The sequence below is a fragment of the Cyrtonyx montezumae genome, unplaced genomic scaffold (assembly GCF_038088225.1).
Source record: "Cyrtonyx montezumae isolate F1298 unplaced genomic scaffold, pur_monq_1.0 scaffold_3, whole genome shotgun sequence".
Classification (NCBI taxonomy): Eukaryota; Metazoa; Chordata; class Aves; order Galliformes; family Odontophoridae; genus Cyrtonyx; species Cyrtonyx montezumae.
In genome coordinates this window covers 129099435-129121713 of record NW_027072034.1, presented here as the reverse complement: position 1 = coordinate 129121713, position 22279 = coordinate 129099435, and the positions used below count along the sequence as shown (strand labels likewise).

Sequence of the window (22279 nt, the reverse complement as noted above, 5' to 3'; positions counted from 1 at the left end):
TTGAGCAAGTCTTTTGCTAAATCAGTACAAATTATTTTAGTGTTTATGACAAACAATAAGGAAGTGTAACAAGTACAGACCATCACTTATTTTTTACCAGAGCTGACAGAGATACAGAAATCCTTTGCTGCACCCACTTGACAATGCTATAATTTGACTTCCCTACCTGTCTTGTAGGTGATACCACCTCCCAAATCCATCTTAAGCCTCTCTTGTGCACTGAACAAATAGTGACCTTCTCACAGTTATAATCTTGTTAAAACTGTGCAAAAACTTCTGTGTAGTAATGCTGCTGGAAAGTAGTCTAACTTATCTGAAGTTTTCAGTAGAAGACCTTCTTCTGTAGTCACAGGATGCATCAGGACAGATCCTGGTTCCAAAATAAAAGGCTACAGTGTTTTACGTAAATCTGAGTATTGAGTGAAAAAAGGGCAGTGAACTGGAGGTCATAAATATTCTGGCTATGCTTACTCCATATGCTCTGAAGTCCAGCTATAAATAGCCTTCAAATTGCTAACACATTTCAAGAAAGTTGAGTGACCCAGCTTTCACTTTGTAATGTGAGGGTAAAAGTCTAATGATGTCACAGAAGGGCAGAGGAAAAGAGCCGCTGAAGCCATGTAGACATCTGCTGAAAGGGGCCTAGCTGTGAATTTCCATAGAGAGAACCAGCTGGCTTTAGCACAGACAAAGAAATGAGAAAGTACAAGGCCAGCCAGAACAAGGTCATCTCTGTGTGGGGAGAGAGCAAAGCTGCTAACACTGATGTGAGTGGTTTATGGGAGGGAGAAGGGAACACATCCAGACACACCTCTGCTTCAGCACTTCCAATTCTCATCAAATTCTACAGTCAGACTGACATTAGACTTTTTTTTTTTGTGTCCACACAAGTCTTCATATTAATACGTTAAGCAAACAGAAATGTCTGCAAACAGAAACTGGGTCATTGGCAAACTCCTTTCTAGTCTAATATATTAATAAATTCCATTGACTTTGAAAAACATTTCTAAGGAAAAACTACAGACGCGTTGGACCTTATGCCCTTCATGTGCCCTCTGTTCTCCCAAGACTATTTTAACCTTCTTGTTTTCCTTCTAACAGCTATTACTGACTATTCCAACCATTAAATAATGCTCCCAGGGAGCCACTATCTGAATGCGTGCACAATCATCTGCACCTATGGTGCCAGGGTTGCTTCTGTCATACTGTCCTTGCAGCAGCTCTCATTGAGTTCTCAATATGACAGCAAAAAGGGCTCTGTCATCTGTTTGGCTTCACACACGAATGTCATCCATCACTTTGGAAATCACTCCTCCCACACCCAAAATTACAATTTTGGAAAGATGCTGAATTGTAAACAAATACCCCAAGAGCACTCCAAAGAGAATCTGACTCATTCCCCTTTTGCAGCAACAAAAGCAGGTGAACCACGGCACTTCAGCAGGCAGGAAGAAGATTCTAATCAACATCAGATAGTTACAGGTAATTCATATTAGCATGGTACTTTCCTTTTGACATTTACATATTAAAAGTTCTCAAAATATGCAAAGAAAGCAATAAGTTACATGCTAATTCTTCCTCAGGATATTACCAAAAAATATCAATTAAATTAATCTCCCTGTAATAACAGTCATTTTATTTTTGAAAGCAGAAACAAAATAAATATTGTTAAGAATATTCGTCTACTTAAGACAATCAAATAAAGCAGATCAGGAAATCTAGGATGTTACCCATTTTTCATAGGCGTGGTCAAGGAAACAGCTATGCTTAGGCCATAGATTCATATGTAAAGAACTTTTAGAAGCCTCTATATGAGCTAAGCTCATCGATCCAAGATTTTGTGGATTTCAAATTTTTGTAGGGCAGCCAAAGTTTCCCTTCATTTTTCAGCTCCTTCCAGAACCTGAAATCTTGCATCTTCTTCTGAAAATACTTAAACATATTTACACTGTAAACAACACTGTGCTGAGATGTATGAAGTGGGAAAGATGCAAAAAAAAAAAAAAGAAAAAAAAGCATCCCTACTGCTTTCCTTTTATTTCAAGTTAACCATAGAGGGCATATTTTATTCTATAAACAAGTATTGAGCTCTGAATTGAAAACCTACGTGTTTTCTGTTTGTTTATTTCTCTTGTCATAGTCCTCTATTGGGTTTTTTTTTGAGATGCACAGATGCAATTGTTTCACCCCGTTTCCTATAAAATGCTTTCTGTTAACACGAGGATGACCTTTCTCCATAAACTCCCATCTCACAGACATTGTCTCTATGTAAGCCCTTTGAAGGACACATTATAATTGAAGTAGGTAATTTTAATTGACAATATAAAGATTCTGAAAGCATTTACTCTGCTTCAGACAGAGCACAGAAGCTTCATACTGAACTAGAATATTGCTCAGTATTGGTTATTTATTGGGATTCCCAAGTTATTTTTCCAAGTGTCTGCTATTGTCAAGCAGCTCTCATATGGAATATGTTGTATTTTTGCAAATTTCCCATATACGTAAGCATCAACAATACAGCAATATCTTGAAATCAAACAGAATGTGTAAGTCAGGTAAGATTTATAAAAGGTGATACTTTTTCCCTTAATATTAAAACAGGTCAGTACAAGTTGTGCAGGTCATCACAGATAACTGCATTGCTATTCAAGCTCTCATTTTCCACAATTTTGAAAACTGCTTTTCAAAAATGTGATGTGGAAACAGAGCATTTTCAGTAATTAAAGGCAAGGTCATAAAAGCATTCCTTTGTAGAATTCTGAATTCAACACATATCAAGGTCCAAAATGTAATAGTCTTGAACTACAGGAAAATAAGGAAATTTGATCAGCTGAAATCCTCCAGCCTGCAGCCTCAGCTTAGGCACATTTATGCCAATAAATCAAAAACCACCCCAGAAAATTCAGTTCTGATCCTCAGAATACTATGCACCTGCAATGATAGCTTTGTTCAGCTTAGAAAAACTGATTCAAATGCTGTTGGGATTAGCTAACTTGATCACTGTTTCAAGGTTCATTCACCAGGGATTGAAACAGTGCGTGTCACAGCTAAAAATGAATCCTCTATCATCTCTTGTACTACAGAGCCACATCACTGTATCTCAAAGCTGTAACTACTCTCCCTAGCACCCAAAGTCCACAGCAATTCTGGCCTTGGATGAGCTCCACTGACACAGCGCCTTCTCCTGGCTAACTGAGCTTTCCAGCTAAAGCACGAAGGCTAAGGTCTTCTCACCCATACTTGGGAATAGCTCCAGTCACTGAACTAAGTAATCTGAACTAGTTACTTTGAGAAGGCTACTTGAATGCAAGACTTGCTAAAGTTCATCTCATTTTTCCAGGGCTTTCTGACTGCCTTTGGAGTAAGCTATATCTCAAGAAAGTTTTCAAAATTTTGATCTGGTAGTGCCTTCACATTTAGTGTTGAGTAGGCTTCATACAACTCTGAGTTTGGTCATCTCAGTAAGACACAGCTACAAGTACCTGAAATACAATTTTAAGTGGGGAATGTCATTAAAATTCAGAGTTTGCTTTTTAACACATGGGCCTCTGTTTTATGCGTAAAATCTTTTTACACGAACAAATGAGCGTAGGTTATGCAGGCAGTCTCACAATTTATATGCAGCATCTTAATTTCTATTTATTGAAAGTTTCTACTTGGAGTTGCAGAACTACAAATTATAACAGAAGTCAATGGAAGCTATAAGGACATAATATCCTCAACATAAAGTACAATCAGCTGAAAATGCAGACATCCTCTCCAAAAAAATTTTGACTGGAGGGAGAGGGAAAACTGAGTTTACTGGCTCTGAGAAAGACATCTGCATCACCCAAGGTAAAATCTGCTGTGCCCTCATGTGAAGGTTCATTCCCGTTAGCACTAAGCAGTACTGCTGATCTAGCCAACTACCAACATGCCAGCCAGACACAACATGAAATGAGGCGAGCTCCCCAGAAAGCAAAAATCCTGGTCTGTACTTAGAGTGAAAACAAGATGAAAGTGAAGATTACAGTGAGTTTTTCTGATGCTCATTTCTACACTGCCATGAAAAAGAAATGGGACTGTACTCAGAATATTATTTTTTTTCTGGGAAATCTTCTTTGGGGATTTGTAAGGAAAAGAAAAGTTAGACAAATCAGAAGATCTTCCAATGTTCCGTAATCTCTCTCCATTTTTAATACAAAATGAGGACTGATCTTAAATGCATCTGTACAACTATTGAAGTAAAACCTGCAAAATGCTACAAAGTTAATGCTTCGAATTTAATGCAAATAGTGAACCCAAGTTAATAGCAAAATATGCTTAATATGGAAAAAGGAATTCATGGCTCTTGACAGGTATTTACTATAAGTACAATACATGCATCCTCATTTATACAGGTCCTACAAAAGGTACCACATTAGTAATTTAGAAATACAGAAATCAGTTTTATTTTCTGTTCTTTTTCAAAGCCTATGGCTGTCCACAGCAAGTATGAATGCAGGTATACAGCATGTGGACTACTTCCTAGAGACCACTCGGGGTTATAACCTTGAAGTACTTCTATCCCATAGTTGGGATACAGAGAGTGGAATGAAGTGTATTCAGCAGAAAAGTCCTACTTCACACAAGTACTGCTGGGCAGCTGTTTGTATTGATTTTTGTGAAATACTATTGTATGATCTCAGGAAAAAAAAAAAAAAACCCAAAGCAGATGCAGTATTCCCTTATTAAAATAGGTGCCTTGTTTTAAGTTGTTATGGGCATTGTACCCATACACAGGTTTATGGGTTGGTCAAAAACCTACAATGGTTATTTTGAAACAGAGTTGAACAACGTTCCTCCTTCATTCATTTTTACCTAAATACTTCAGGATCAGTTCAGCTGTACAAATTGCTGATGCTAATTCTTTCCAATAATGAAAAGCCCTAGGGTATTAAACCACATCCATCAATCTAGGTATATCTATGCACTTTAACATTTAAAGACAGATTAGGTCATTAGTTATGAAACCTCTGATAACAGTTATCACAAGTTATCACAAATAATATAGTAGGAATTTTTAAATGCTTTTTCACTATATGGGCACTTTAAAAGCAAGTTTAAAACATTTTTGTTGCTATAAAAAAGGCAAAGAAGGATAATGCTTATTCAAATTCCTTTCCTTGTCATAAGTTATTTTATATCCGTCTTATATGTGTCATGAGAAACCTTCTTTTTGTCTCAAATATCTTCCATTATTTGCATCATTTCTTGCAATTAAAGCTAAAAGAACTCTTCACAAAATGGTACTTAGGATCCTCCCAACCATAATTAACATTTTTGTGTGTTTTGCCATTAATTGGGAAGTTAGAAAGCTGCATTACTCAATTCTCATTGGGCATTTAATCTCTAATTAGTCACATATTGACTTTCTGCTAATACAGGCGAAATGCAACAAGAGCTTCTCAAATACTGATGCCAGGGAAATCAAGATTAATTTTTCTTAGTCCAGAAATAGTAACAAGCCTTGAAGACCCTCAAAAAATCAAAATGCAGTCAACAATTATTTTGCTGACAGTGAGAAATGAGGACAGGAATGCTGTAGAAGAAAAAAAGAGGGGGATATGAGATGAGGAGAGAGGTTTACTGTCTAATCATGTAAGGGCTGGGGCTTAACAGTTTTGCATTTTTTTATCCAACGACTTCAACTGTTGTTGCCTCTCCTAAGAATCATTTCACAGGACACATGGAAAGCAAAACTTTTTAAATTTAAGACTGGCTAATATTATGCAGTAAATAGTTAAATAATCTAAAAAGTACTACAGAAGATGTCCTTCTTACATCAATTACTCCCATTACAGACAAAGAAGCTTTGCTTTGTTTTATTTTCTTGTTACGGTGGTGGTGTTTTTTTCTACAGATTATCCTGTAGCAGTCCTTTAGTTTGACTCTGTGAATCTGGGGACTGATGTCAGTAGAGCTATACTCCACGTAACAGCCAGACTAAAGAAGTTTAATGATTCTCAGTCAAATCCTTGATGGGAAAATCAAAACCATGAAGATCTCACTGTTTTGATAAAATAGTGGCAGACACTGACAGTTATATACTTCTTGGTCCTGCTAGTTCAAGACACATGGACCACTGCTGCAATTAGGAGAAAGTTCAGACTTACAGCTACAGACTCAGAGGCAGGCAGCTGCAATGAGAAGGACTGAAAGACTGGCTTCGCAGGGGTCTGCTTTGCAGCTAAACTAAAACAGACAGTAAAATTGTTTGCTTTATTTTTGTGCAGCACCTCATCCCTAAGTGCCACTGTCACAAAAATAATGAACATGGAATATGCCTCTAGACTATACATGTGGTTTACTGTTCTGAAACTCCACAAGCAGCTTCTCATACTCATTCAATATATACTAATTCATTTGTGTGAAAATTCTTCCTCTCATCTCCACCTATTATAGTATAGTACATTAAATTCTTGTTCTGAAATTAATTACCCTTCTAGACAGTGCTCAGCAACAGAAGTTGACCTGAGAAATAAATTCAATTACTGTCATGTACTTTATGATTTACGAGGGTTGCTCTGAAAGTAATGCCTCCTGTTTTATTATGTTGGCCAACAGCACCAGAGGCAGATGTCAGTGGTGGAGGTTGAAGTTTCCATTATATTTTGTTGCCATGTGATGGCAGCAAAGGGGCAGTTTCAAAAAATGGCATCTGGCACAGAAGTGTGTATGAATCAAGTGTGTATCATTTAATTTCTTCATGTGGAAAAAAATGTACACGTGTCAATGCTTGCTGAACATTTATGGAGACCACCCAGTGAATGTGCCCACAGTGAGGCAGTGGGTGCATTTCAGCAGTGGTGACAGTGACCATGGCTAACGTGAGCTGGTGCAGATGTTTATGACCACAGCATGCAGACTCTTGTTCATCAAGAGCCTGCTAGTGGCGGTGATTATGTTGAAAAACACTGTTTTGTAGCTTAGAATTTTCTCCATCAAATAGTGTCATTGTGCTTTTTGAATTTGTTGCAGTAACAAGGGGAATAATTAGGATGGCATTACTTTCTGAGTAACTTACATTGTTCAAAGGGCAAATTCACAGTTTCCACACCTGTTTAAAAAAAAAAAAAAAGTTATGCTCTATTTATTTCTCTTAGAATTATCAGAAGCATTCAATCTAGTTTACCCAATTTGCTAACAAGTTTTAACAGAAATCAAACCCAAGGTTAATTAATTTCAATAATTATTGTGTATGATGCTGTTATTCTTCCTGTCGCCTATCAGGTCTTGGGATAGGATTCAGTTCAAGGTTATGACATCTAAACTTGGACACTGAAACATAACTGCTCCATTCAGTTGACTAACAGTCACATCCATGAGTTTCATGTCATAGATCTGAAACAGTGCCAAAAATCCTATACAAGTAACTTAGATACTTTGGCACATTTTAAATTCTTAATACAGATTGTTAAACCACAAGTTTAGAGCAAATTATTCAATTTGACCAACTTGGGCAAATAGAACTCTACACATCTGTTGATAAGGGCCAAGATTCAGTGGTTCAGGTCCCTAACAAAACCATCCATTGTCACCTCAGATGCTCCAAAGGAAGAGACTGGCAAGGCATATCAGATTCTGCTTCCTCCTGGAATAGCAATTGGAAGGCACACAAGATACTCTAGAACATAGGTGTCCAAATTTTTGACTTGCTAAGTGAAGAGGAATTGTCTTAGGATAATGTTTTGATTGCTGTTGAGCAATGGGTGTGTGCCCAGAGAAGGCTGAGCCAGGCTGCCTGGAAGGGAAGAGCTGCCACCATGATGACATAGGGTGAGGGGCAAGGCTAATTATTAGCTGTCCTGGGCTGCAGGCAGGTTGCTCTAGAGTCTTCGAAGTGCTGTGATGCACCAGAATCTTATCCCTGATTTCCCTTGACTATGAAGTTAAACAACTGCCACAGAAGTAGACAGCTACATGTAGAAACATTTTAGGTTCAATTTCAAGTTGAATTCTGTGTCTAATGTCCTCTTTGGTAGGCTGTGAACAAATTTCCAACACTAGAAAACAATCAGCACTGCATTCCTCTTTATAACCACACAAAGCAGCAGTAAGATGACACAAAAAGACTTTTACCCTTTGTATATCACTTAAATCTCTAAAGAAGGATTTTCTATTATCATTAAATTAGGACACTGCAATTTTGAATGTATCTTTGCAAAGGTTCTTCGTGTAACAATAAAATGAATCTCAGCTACAGGGATATTTACTTTTAATCCAATGTAGCTCATTTGGGGTTTTGTTTGTTTGAAAAGATGTCTAGAAAGATTTTCTTTTCAAAAAGTTTATGATTGCTCAGGAATTTTATTTGATGATGCACCATTATTACTTTTCACAAAAAAAAACCTGGGGATTTAATATGTTTTTGAGCAGAGGCTTCAAGATTAAAAAGAATGACTTCAGCAAATAAAATTACTTTCATACATTTGGACAGGCAAAGAGACATAATACCATGGGACTACTTCTTCACCTAGCTATATGATTTCAAATTATAAAATTGAATCACTGGGAAAAATATTTTCAGGCCAATCGAGTAACACGATAGTAAAACACAATTTAGCTGTTCTCCTACTTCTAGACTTGCTAATATTGGTTAAAGGTAATTCCAGCTACAAGTTTTATTAGTGTTGAAAATGCTGAAAGGTGGTTCCACCTTCACCTTTTCAATCAAAACCAGCCACCCAAAGAGCTTGTATTATGAGAGATTCATAGAGTGAATTTCAGAGTATCCGCAACAGTTATGTGAAGGGCTCCACTTTCTTTTGTCTGACAGATTTAGGCCATCTGAGCAGGTTTTCAAGTTCGTTCATCACCTCAGAGACCAAAATTAAAAAGGAGGTGTGTGGCACTCAGTCTGAAAGCTTTAAAGTATTGAGAACTGCTTAGCAGAGTACTGAACACGTGGCGTTAACCACAGAGAGGCATTATGCTATTTTAATAACTAACAGTAACAACAGGATAGCTAGCAGTTATAAAATTAGATGCATCCTTGTCCTGTTGCTGAAGACCTTTAACATTTTCTCAAAAAGTTTCTCAGTTAAAGAGATCTTTGAGCAACTGCAGAAGGCAAGACAACCTGGGCTACCAAATGGAAGAGGGAAACTGAAGAGTAAGACAACCCTTGGTATTAAATCCATCTTATATTTTGCTATAATTGATTCTTAGCATTAAAAACAACTTTATTTTTTTTTCTGATTGTTTATTCAGAGCCAGTTACAGACCAGTTAGACCTATTAAGGAAACACAGAAACACAGTGTTGAAAGTGAGAATGTACTGGCAAAATAAAAACTACACTCAAGGAGAGAGAAATGAATAGAGGCTTGAAAGCACTCAGGGATAGAAGAAATGCCCTCAAACAGTAAAGAAAAATAGACCTAATTTGGGATTCATGACAAGTTCACTGGAAATTTAAATGGTAAATTAAAACTCTTGTGGAAAATTACTACTATAAATTATTATGCTGGTAAGCCCAGAAAAAAAAAAAAAAAAGAAAGCAAGTTCCACTCTAGTATTGCAACACTACTGAAGTAATCCAGCATTACTATTAATTCCAATTAGAAGCCCATTTTTTGTAGAAGCATGCATTTATAAGTATGAAGAAGTTCTTAATCGTTAGTACACAAGTACTGATCAAAGACAACATTTCATTCAAACAGTCAAGGAAAAAAAAATCTAATGGAATGATAGATTTGGTTTCGTCTAAGGAAATGTTTCTTGGACACAAGCCTAAGTTAAAGACTGTTAAAATTTAAAAAAGGAAGGGCATTTTCAACTTCTGGTTTCTCATTCTCCTCTTCCCCAATTATTATGCTGTCTTCTTTAATGCTAGAAAGTATTTACAACAGTGTAGAATGAAATGGCCAGGAACAAACCAGGGTTCTATGGTGACGTCATAGGCAAGCATGCCTTTCTCCTATATATGGCTAGAGATTTCTCAGAAACACAAATGAAATTTCTTCAATATGTGAAAAGAGCACAAAACAGAGACAAAACAGAAGGCATAGGTCAAGGCCAGTTTCATTTCTCTGAAACAGCAACAACTGCTCAATATTTGCAAGCATTAGCATTATTAGTCCTCTTGTATTAGTGTTACTTGAAATTTGGCCACCACCAAACAACAGAAAACATGACAAAGCATTAGGCAAAGTAAGAAGTAGTATTTTTCTCCCTGTCTCGCTTTCTAATTTCCTTTTTTTTTGCTAGGGTCAGTTCCCAATTGTTCTCAAAAGTTTCTTAATGGAGCAACTTCAGAAGAGAGAATTCCTGGATAAAAACTAAATGTCTTTATCACTGGAGAAAGTTAACCACAACTTTTCAAAATGAAACAGTGGAAGATTTTAAGCTATTTCCTTTTTCAGTGGACTCCAATGACAGGCTTCTTATTTCTTGGAAAAATAAATGATTTCAAGAACTCTTCTGAGATGAGGAGAAAGAAGAGAATAAAGAGAATAAGGATTTTATAAAGATAACCTCTACTAGACACAATTACAGTGCATGAGCCAACATATAATTATGCACTGAGCTCCAACATCACCTCTGCCTCCACAAAAGCCATCTACTACCAAAAACCCCTACGCCTGATTCATTCTGTGGCAAAGACCAACTGAGAAAATGGTACTTCACCAACAAACAACCCTGAAGATGTTAAAACAGAGAAAGGTGCACCTCTCTAAATTTTTACAATCCATCATTACTGTGATCTGAACTCCACATCCCACTGCTTAATCAGGTATGTACTGCAGACAGAAAAATTATGCACATTTCTCTCTAGGTTTCTGTTGATAATGCAGACTGATACAAATAAACTTTCTGAATGTCACAATACTGCTCATACATAAGCAGCTCGCAACTCTGTTAGAATTGTTATATTTATTGTGACTAAATGCCTTTTACAAGCAAGTGGAAGTGCCTCCGCCCTCCTCCTCACTACCATTCCACTGAAACACGTTGCAGAGAAAAGTGCCCAGGTGGGTTAGAATATCTCCAGAGAACAACACTCCAGAGGCTCTCTTCAGAGCCTGTTCCAGTGCTCTGTGACATTAAAAATAAAGGTTTTCTCATGGTCTTTCTTTTGTTCCACTTTGTGCCCATTGCCTCTTGTTCTGTCACTGATCACTGCTGAAAAGATCCTGGCCTCATCCACTTGACTTCAGCCATTAGATATTTAGAAGCATTAATAAGATCTCCACTCAGTCTTCTCTTCTCCAGACTGAACAGTCCCAAGCCTCTCAGCCTTTCCTCATACAGGAGATGCTCCAGCTCCCTATCACCTTTGTGGGCTTCTGCTGGATCTCTGTAGAAGTTTCCTTTCTTTCTTGAACTGGAGAGCCCAAAACTGGACACAGTACTCCAGATGTGGCCTTGCCAGGGCAGAGGCGGAAGATCATCTCCCACAACCTTTGTTACACTCTTTGTTACAGGATCCAGGATACCACAGCCCTTTCTTGGCCACAGCAGTGCACTGCTGGCTCACAGTTAACCCATCGTCCACCAGGACACCCAGATCCTTCTCCACAGAGCTCCTCTTCATCAGGTCAGCCCCTAATCTGTCCTGATACATGTAGTTATTCCTCTCCAGGTGCAGGACTCTACATTCGCCCTTGTTGTATCTCATAAGGCTCCTTTCTGCCCACCTTTCCAGTCTGCACAGGTTTCTCTGAATGACAGCACAGACTTTTTGGTGTGTCAACCATTCCTCCCAGCTCTACATCAGCAAATTTACTGATGGTGCATTCTATCCCTTCATCCAGGTTACTTATTAAGATGTTAAAAAATACCAGCCCCATGTGGAATACTGCTAGTTACAGGCCTCCAACTAGACTCCATACTGCTGATCACAGCCCACTAAGCAATGCCAGTCATCCAGTTCTCAGTCCACCTCCCTGTCCACTCATCTGTCCCACACTTCCTAAGCTTACCTGAGAGGATGTTATGACAGACAGTATCAAAAAGCTTACAGAAATCAAGGTAGACAACTACTCTCCCCTCATCTACCTCTCATCTACATGTTGTACCGAGGGACATGATTTAGTAGGAAATATTGGTGATAGGTGGACGGTTGAACTGGATTTTCTTAGAGGTCTTTTCCAACCTCGGGGATTCTATAAAGTAGTAAAGTTCAGGTAGTATTAGGTAAACTTATATTTTTTATTCCTTTGCTTAATGGTTAAGAAGTTCCGAGGAATAGCAGATATTTTGCTTTAAAAGTGCAGTTTTGAATCATCTTAATTGTTCACTAGTGAGAAATATTTCAGGTGACAGAATCAGGCCTGTCATGTTACTTTGACAAGAAAACAGAAAAGTTTGCTACAAAACTGAAGTAGTGTTGGACCAAAACTTTCCAGCTTCAAGAGAAAGTGAAGATGTCATTCAAAAGGGAATGGAAAGGCATCTAAGACACAGATAAATTGTGAATTTAGAGTGTCCATATGTTTATTGTGCATCGTATGGATATTGCACTCTTTTTAACCCAATACTGATTCAGAGAAATTTACCCCCAACTAATGCTTTTGATATTATTTCCAAAAAGTAACTGTGAGAACTGGACACAAGTTCTGGTAAGCAAGAAAGGCTGTTAGAGACATACTTTGAGTGCTGCTTCAACACAGGGTTCACAACTGAAATATGATGACTAAAAAACATATATTTCTACTTCCTGCCATGGCAAGGTCACGGACAAAGTTTCCCTCTGTCAATCATTTTCATATTTTGCTAAAGCATAACTCTAAGTAGTAGAGGAAGAAAATGAAGATTAGAACCACAAGCAAAGCTACTAGTAGAATGCTTATATATTTCCAGCATTTAGCTGGAATAATCAATAACTAGATATAATTAAGCACAATGACAGAATCAGAATTATATCACCTGAACTAGTAGATACTGCTGGATTTATTAGATACGCAAGGTGAACTATGAGCTACAAAGATTGAACTCACTCAACTGAGTCATTTGCAGTTTCTTACAAAATATTTGTTAGGCAACAGCTTAATTTTAAAAATCATTCTAACAAACTGAACATTCACATTAATGAATGAAAACATGAGAATAACATCCCAATTCCAAAAAGACTACTCCTATGCAATACGTATGGAGTACTGTTTGCATCTGCGTACAACTTAAGTTTCTTCAAAATGCTCTCCTGGGGTGGAATCAAAATAAGAATGAATTACTAAGCCATCCATCTATCTATTTTCATTTTGTGTGTTATTAAAATAGCATATGCGGTAGTCTTGTCTATATTACTGTTACAGCATGGTGGCATTGGACTGACATAACAGTCTTAAGGAGTTTCCAAATATAAATATATTCTAACGAGATAATCCCTAGAGAATAGATATGGAGGAATGCTATCTAAATAATGTCACTTCTATTGCAGAATTGGTTTCAAATTAATTGTTTCTTTCTAAAGCTATAATTATCAGGAGGAATGCAGTTAGTCAGAAAGGATGAAGTTAAAAAGTGCATAATGCTTAATAGCTCATTAAATAGAAAATATACTGTAAATTTGGGAATCAGAATGACTCGCAGCTAACTGTGAGATGATGGGTCATGGCACATGAAAAGAGACTTTTTTGGCAGGAAAGCAATTTGGTAATGCTGACTGCAGACTGCATTTTCTTGACATTCCGAAAGATCATATGACACCAATGCAGATAAGGTGAACAGTGAAGAGAAAAGGAAGGGCAAGGAGAGCTAGAGGAGAAAAAGTTACATTATGAGTGGCTGGGTGGATGATGAGGAAGAGGGGAATACAAGTGTCATTATTGCAAGTTCAAATTTCAAAGTGGGAATGAGAGTAAGATTGCTGAAGAGAGGGCATTCATGCAGCTATGGTGATAGCAGTGTCAGCATTTTTTTCACATGGGCTTTTACTTAGAACTCATATAGGTGAATAATTCGCATTTATTTATTTACAAGAAATCATGGTAACTGTTATGTGTCAATTGCTCCAAGTATGTTTTCAAAAGCATACTTCATTTTGTAAGAGTGTGAAGTGTTTATTTGCCAGACATCAAATCTGTATTTATAACAGATGCAACAAATCAAAGCAACTCCAATGAAACTCTGAAACATTTAGGAATAATTACACTTGTAAAAACAAAAAGTCACATCATTGCCTCAAAATGAAAGCTCAGAAAGGCTGAGCTAAGCTCAGACTTCCTCCTGGTACACTTAGACGTGATCAGCGACTCTAACAACTATATGAGAGGATGCGGGTGTGATCAGAACAGGACTGTGCAATTGCACAGTCACAACAAGACCAGGCCACGCAGCCCATACTGTCCTCTAGAAATGTGACAGTTGAAGCCTAACACATCCTTGTAACATCATCTAAAAGCACGAAGTGATGTATGGAGCTCTGCAGCATGTGGGCTCAGATTCCCAGGTGAAGCACATACATCTGAAAAGGGGAAGAAAGTTCCTCAGAGTTCTTTTTGACCACAAGATGATCTAAGTGGTAAAGTAATACTTCTATCAAATTATAATGTTTAAAAACAGAATATAATACTGTAATCTTGCCATAAAGGAAAATCAATGCACATTCCTTCTCCTCTCGGGGAAGAAACACATCTCCTAATGCTGGAGTTCAATCAGCACCTGGGTTCATGGCTACATTTCTTTGAGCAAACACCATGGTTGAGAAGGTCTGGGTGCTTTGGCAGTAGCGTGTTTGAAGTATTATCTTAATCCCAGTGCAAAAGAATTCCTTCATGGTTTTAGATTGAACAGAAAAAAGCAGGATCATACAATGAGAAGTGTCAGGCAACATTAACCATATTGGCTGATAACAATGTATTTGAATTTACAACTTGTTATGTTAGCATACAAATACAATTTTTCTTGTCTTGATTCCAGTAAGCTTATAAACCAGAACTTATCTCACTTTATTTACTGCCGCTATCAGACATCAAGATAAAATTTACCACCTTACTTGAGTATAGCTTATTTGTTACAATGTAGAGATTAAAAGAAGAAAAAAAAATCAAAGCTGAATAAACACAGGTAACACAGTGCAGAGAGTATTGTTCTACTGTCATGGCACAGAAATAGATCTTTTTTTTCTGTGGTTAAGCTTTAAACATGACCTCATTTCTTGCAGAAATATCACAGCCTGATATACTTTGTCAGAAAGGGGTATTTTACTTCAGTGCTACACCAGTAACTTCACATTTGAAGAATCACATGACTGTAATTGTAGTTTCTAATACTATAATACAGACCAGAATCTTTCTGAACATTACTTGCTGTTATATAGTCTGCTCTGAAGATAAGAGAAATGAACGCTTACAGAGTTGTAGGGCTGACAACCCAAAGAAACAACGCTCAAGTCCTGAATTTGTACCCAGAATACAGACACAAACAGCCATTTCAGCAGCACCCCACCCACATGCCTTCAACATGGATCTCTCCAAGCAGTTGGCAACATTTATTCAGGTTCCCTTCAGAAAAGTCTGCAAGCACATAATTAATTTGACTAGTCCCATTGAAGCCACATGCTTGCAGCTGAAATGCCTTGCTTGATCAGAGCTCAGTTTCTGCCTCGCTGTGCACACAGCAGGTGCACATCCTCATTTTTGCCAGCGGTCACTTTTATGGTCTGGCCAGATCTACAGTAAAAAACAGACTAAGACTACTAACTCATTTTAGATAAACCATGAAACAAGCTTCAGATAGTACTAACTCTCATCCATTACTGGAAAAGATCCAAATCCCAGTCAGTCTGCTACATACAAACAGCACAGAATGACATTATTTTCCACCAAGCCACCCTGACATACTTTGCAGTGTCATTAAGTGCAACGATACAGCAGCTAACAATGAATTATGGTTGAGCCTAGAATTCAAAACACCAAACAGATATCTTACCAGAAAGTCTCCACTGAAAGGGGATCAAGAACCACACAGTTCTAACACAGTGCTCACAGATCTCCCATTTGCACAGCCATGAAGGACCCTAATCTGAGCCTGCACATCAGAGGCCTTGGGATACGTTTGCTATGAGTGGTTTCCTATGGTGAGGGAGAAGCCACAGGCAGAGACTGTATCCAAGAAAAGTGCCCCATAGAGATGCTCAGAGGGGCACAAAAAGCCATTGGGTGATCCAGGGGCAGCACTATATCCCCTGCCCCGAACCATGGTACAGCAAGTGAGACAGACACGAGCACAGGATCAAACACTGCAGAGCCCTTCAGGTTGTAGTGAGATGTAGCAGAGGCCACCACTCCACCTTATCAATATGTGATGCAGAAACTGCAGTGAGGGGAGCAGGAGGGAAAAAGCTGATACAAAAGCATCAGTGCAAATGCGAGAGACTTGTCAGGTCTGTGCTCTTGTCTCTAAAGGAGCTGGTGTGAGACTGCATGTTACTGAGAGATTTATTTTAAAATGTATTATATCTTGTTTTTCTTTTAAAAGAAAAAAAAAGAATCGAAAACAGAACACAAGACAATTGCAGTTTGGTTCTAATAAGCCAGTTAAAATATACAGTGTTGCAATTACGCCTCCTTGTATTTCAAAAGGGAAATTGTTTTATCAGATCAGGACAGTGGTCCATCTAGTCCAGTGCCTCATCTTCAAATAGTGGATGTTAATATCACAACAGAGGCAAGAAATCTTCCACAAAGCAAGAGACCAGCATGCAACCAAAAATAAAGATTCAGTTATTCGTTTCAAAAATATTTCATATTAAGTAGTCCATTCCTCAATTGTTTTTTTTTCTACAGCTGAGTAGGTTAGTTGAACTGTGCTTGTGCATTTATTCATTTGCAAAGTTTGGCAGTCTAAAGCACCTTACACCACCTCAGTTCCGTGTCATGATTTAAGTACAGAAGAATACCAAACAACTCATTGTCTTAAAAAGTACTCTACTTGCTTTTATCTGCACGCTGCCCTGTCCTGTGGCTCTCCCTTCTGCATTGTTAGATGGATGCTCGCAGTACAGGAGGCTGTGTACAGTGCTGTCCTGGTGCTGTGAGACCTGTGTTCAGGTTTCCTATTACAAGATCAACAAGATGTGAAGCGGGACTGCTTGAATACGTAAGCCATTAACACAGTGCAGACTGCAAGGTTTGATGAGCTTTAAAAACAAGGGACAAACATCATTTCCTAATTTTTATGCATACAATCATATATGCAATTGCTTCCATAGTGCCAGGGGGAGGGATCTAATCTATAGGAAACATTTGCAATGGCTACATCAGGCAGTATCTACGGTTAGAATGATTCCTACAAATCAGTGTTGTAACACAAGCAACACAAGAAAAAGCTAAGAAAGCTTTTCTTTTAGTGACTTCTTCATATTTTTTCTAAGTATATGGTGTTCCACTGTAACTAGTACTGTAAACCATTATGTCTATTTTTTCTTTCTTCTTGGATAGCATTTTTCAAAACACGTTACATGAAAGAAGTTCTCTACAAATGCCTTGAATTGTTTATCTTAAAAATGTGACTGTTTTCCACTAGCAGTAAGAAAAAGTACATTAGGTGGCCATTATTATTTTATCTTCTCTTCTGATAAATAACTGACTCTCTAGGGTAACTACAAATGGCTGCAAGTGTGTATAAACAATCAAAGAACTGAAATCACTACCTCTCCAAGTTCTACCAAGAGCAAAAGGAGATCGCACTCGACACTGAATGGCATTGCTGTTGATGTTTCCACATTTATTCCTATGTCTAATATTATAGTTCTGACTCAGTTACGAAGAGTGTTTTGAAGCATACATTGACAGCTTGCAAAACTAAATAACTGGGCCACAATTCCTGTTATAATAGCTCCAACGGGTAGTTCTAAACTATTTCAAATCCACTTACAATGGCTCCTGTGAAGCTCAGTATAGTATGTAAATGTTTTCTCACCCTAAAAAAAAGCAATTGAAATCCTTTTTGGGTTCACACTTAAATTCAGTGATCTAAAGATAATGGAGCAAATCTCCAGCTGGTTTAAAATGTCAGCACTTCAACTACTTCAATAGAGCAATGAAAGTATACATCAGTTCAGGATGCCCCTCTTAATACATAAAAATGGTCATGAATGGGGCCAGATCAGTGTTCAGCTCTGCTGACATGGGAGGACCCTTCTGTTATATTCATCGAAGTATAACTTTTGTCTCAATCCCTTTAAAATACAGCACCGCAAAAGGAAAATGGAAAATGTGTTTAGAAATGAAAAGTGGTTGCTACCTGAATTATCTGGAGATACAGCAGAAAATCAATGACAGAAAGACAACAAACGCGTCATTCAAATGAGATGTGTAAATATGAGACTGAGCACTAATTAATTAAATTTGTTGAGTCTTCACTTGCTGTAGCCTTTGTATCATTGTGAAGACTTTGTTTGCTTTCAGTTATTTCCTTTGTTTGATGACATTCGACTAATAAATACATTGATGAATTGCAACAGTAAATGCCACCCGTTTATCACAAAAATAAGTGCTGGTGTTTCTGACACAGTGAAGTTAAAGGATTTTTTGTTGTTGTTTGAACTTTCAGTACTTAACAAGGGAAATAATACTGATCTCCTGGATAAACTTCCTGATTTTTATTTTAGTTTTCAGTGAACAAACAGCTTCAGAATAACACAACTTAATGAAGCGTTTCTAATAAAATACTGCAGAAGTGAAAAGAGAGACACAGAACTGCTTGCTTACTGATACTTGTATCAGTTGGAATAATTTTTCAAGATGGGAATCACATTTTTCTGTAGATGAGTATTAGGGAATGTGACTTCTCTGTCTTCCAAAGTCAGTGATTTCCTTTAACATGGATAACGAGTTTGCAGTTTTCCATTACTTATTAATAGTAAGTAAAACACACAATATAATTAATGCATCATACTGCTCATGCACTATTTATGCTTTACACAGGTTGGTGAGTAGTAATACAGCCAGCAATAAATTTACGTGCTAAGATGTTCAGATCTAAAAAAAATGCCACAGTACGTTTTTCTCACCAGAAACATAGAGCCTGCATTTGTAAAGAAGTCCTTTATCAAGCCTGTCATCACCTGCCACAAAATTATGAAAGTTCTTGGTTGCTACATGTTTTTCTGCTGCCACAATTCAGTGTAAAGTATTATTTGCTCTGTGTAAACCTAGACAGGGTTCAATGAATCATCACTTTGCAACTTGCCAGTAAAGCAATCTCCAACATCCATCTGTAGACACATCTATTTACTTCCGTGCAGAACTAGTTATTCATGTATTCCCTACTGGAATTATCAAGTGCCTTGCAAGAACCTACAGGCAGAGCTGAAACCCCTCTGCTTATAGGAAGAGATGGGAAAAAGGTCACCCCGCATATCCAGTGTGATAGAAGACACTGCCACATTACTCATCATTCTCTGATTATAACAGTATGACAGGAGTCAAGATTTTATCTCAAAGTCAGACGCTACCGGCAGCATATATAAAATTAATAGCACATTTCTGAGAACCCCCTTATGCTCTAACAACACATGAAGCACTGAATAGTAGTAATTCTGACCTCCAACCAACTAGTTGAGCAAAGCTCTCCTCTATAACTACGGCACATGGAGAGTTTACATTTATAACAGTGACAGTACTGTAGTTTGGGGAATTGGGACTCCGTAAAACTAAAAAACACACAGCTTTTAGTATTGCCTCAGCAGCATCAGCTCTCCCAAATAAATTTTTAATAATGAAATTTCTATGAATTATTTTACCACTGTTCATTACCCACAAAATAATTTAGAGGCACTGGTATGAAATGACTGTGCAATTACTGTGGAATAGCTAACCCTTGCCACTCCTGATACCAATGCCTCCATGTGCACTTTCCCAACTTCAGCTGAGCTGCACTCTCTGTGCCACTGAACTACTCCTTCGTGCATACTCTGCTACACAACATAATCTTCATTTACCAATTCGACTTCACTCGGATCAGCCCATAAAGTAGCTTTAAAGTATTAAACATGTAGCGGGCTGAATGCTAATGTCTGGAACTACTCGGTGAAACAGAGAGACCAGATAGCAATTATCATTTAGTCAATAGTAATTTAAATGCATCCAGTGCTGCCAGAAGACCCCAGGACCTCAAATGTTTTACGGGGCTTCCCGGGATAGGGGTTGAGTGTGTTTATTATTCCAGCTGAGGGTTCTCCAGGAGCTGAAGCACGGTTCTTTGAATGCAGAGCCGGAGTCGACCATGGGGTGAGTGGGAGCAGTGAAGTGCTCAGTGCTTTGCAAAAATACTGATTATCTCCGAGCAAATGCTGGAAACAGACAACTGTAACTACACATATAATTTAAAATGCTTGAAGCAATGATTTTCAACTCCTGGGAGGAATGAAGCATGCTGCAGATATGTGTCTGAGAACTCCTAACAGGGCAGCGCAGGCTATTTCTCCGTATTCTCTGCACAGATTAGGGGTGTGCAATCGTACAGTTCAACGGGAACAACACGGGTTATGTTAAAACTTTGCCTTGCGGAGCCATGAACGGCACGGAGCAAGGAGAAACCTTTTTCACTGCGGAATACAGAATCTGTAACGTTTAGTGCTAAACGAGTTCACTGAAACGGAAGGGAAGCAACGCGGACGACAAGATAGGCTTCGTACCCTGCACCACAACTTGGGGAGCGTTACGACCAGAAAGAAACGAAGCTACGAACCATCCCTTTATGGCAATATTAACCTCCACCTGCAGCCATCCGCCGTCCAAAAGCCCGCGTCCCGAGGGTCCAGCGAGTTAGCGGCCCCTTCCCCCCCTCCCACGCGGTCGGACCGACAGACCGGTGGGCTCCGCAGGTCCGCCTCACCAAACCAACTCCGATTACAACCAAAACGTCGCAGTTCCGCGGCCGGAGCGGCGACGGCAGCTCCCTCCGAGCCACGCTCCCCAACTTTCGGGCAGCGGGAAGGAGGTCGGCATCGCCCCGCGGTCCGGCCCCGCGCACGGACATCGCCCGCTCCGCTCCCACGTACCTGCGGCCGCTCCGTGCTGATGGAAGGAAGCACCCCGCGCTCGGCCGCCTCCCGTCAGCGGGGAGCTCCGGCCTCAGCGCCCGGGCATCGCCGGCACACGGCCCGCGGCATTGAGCGGCTCCGCGCCCGGCTCCACGCCGTTCGGTTCAGCCTCCTTAGGAGAAAGCGGGGATCCGGCGGGGCGATGGCGCTGGGGGTGTTAAGTGCGTGAGGAAAGGGGGGAGGGGGGGGGAGGGCACGAAATGTTTCTTGTACACGATTTCAGAGTATTAAAGAAAAATAATAAAAAAAAGAAGAAGAAGTAAAGGGATTCGCTGTTGGAAAAGCAGCGGGTGAGGGAGTCCTGCAGCCCGGTGCTGCTCCGCCGGTCCGTGCGGTCCCGATTCAGCCCCGGTGGCAGAAGATGGGAGGAAAACCCGGCGCGTCCTGCAGCGATCCCTGCGTTACAGCGGCGCTGATTGGCCTGCCCGCCCCGCACAGAGCCGCGTCCCCCTCCTGCTGCCTCCTTCTCTCTCTTGGGAAAAGTAAACGGAGAGAGAGAGAGAGAGGGCTTCACCTGCAACAGCAGCCGCCGCCTGCGCGCTCGGCTCCGCACCGCGCAGGAGCGCGGAGGGGCCCGGGGCTGCACGGGCAGCTCCCAGCGCGCAGTGCCGGTGGGCGGGTGGGGAACGCCCGTCTCCTCCCGGCCGCGCGTCGGCTCCGTTTGTCTCCTTCCCTCTCGGTCCCGCGGCTGTGTCTGAGCTGGGAGCGCTCGGCAGCGGTGCCCGCGCACGGCGGGGCTGAGCCGCCGCTCCGCCCGCCCCACGCGCGGCTCTCCCTCCTCTCTCCTCCCCTCCTTTCTCAGCAGCGGGACGGGGGGCTGCCAAGTTTCACACGCGCGCACACGTGGCCGCCGGAAAGAGCGGATCCCCGCGGTGCCGCACTGCCCCGGGACCCCTCCGGGCGATGGCCGGGCAGGGGACGCGGGGCCGGGCAGCGCCCCTGGGGCGCGAGCGGGGCTGAGGCCGGGGCAGGGCAGGGCAGGGGCAGGGGCAGGGGCAGGGGGGAGGCGGCAGCGCCCTCAGCCAAAAGCTGGACTGTGTCTCCCTCCAGAGGGAGACAGGAGGCACTTACGGCGGCTCCGGCGGAGGGAAAGCCCCGCTTTTCCCAGCGGTGCCGGTGAGTCCGTTTTCGCTGGCCTGGGAGGCGGCAGGTGGTTTTATTAGGAGTCACAGCCCCGAGGGCTCTCCTCTTTCTGCCCTGTTAACGGCCACTGCAGCTGGTTGACAGAGGGAAGCGCTGGTGGGTGAGGATGAGTAGAAGCGCAGCTT

General features: G+C 40.3%; 1 protein-coding gene across 4 annotated transcripts in view; it reads right to left on the bottom strand.

Moving 5' to 3' along the window:
* The window catches only part of TAFA2 (TAFA chemokine like family member 2), a 182230-nt gene extending 160682 nt beyond the window's left edge, over positions 1–21548 (bottom strand). For 3 of the 4 annotated variants that reach the window (XR_010622577.1, XM_065743371.1, XM_065743369.1), the window contains exon 1: positions 20970–21090. The gene's annotated coding sequence lies outside the window, so the exon portion shown is untranslated. Of the gene's footprint in view, positions 1–20969; positions 21091–21525 lie in introns of those variants that run through there. The other variant, XM_065743370.1, reaches the window with a different exon arrangement.
* Positions 21549–22279: the final 731 nt, after the last annotated feature.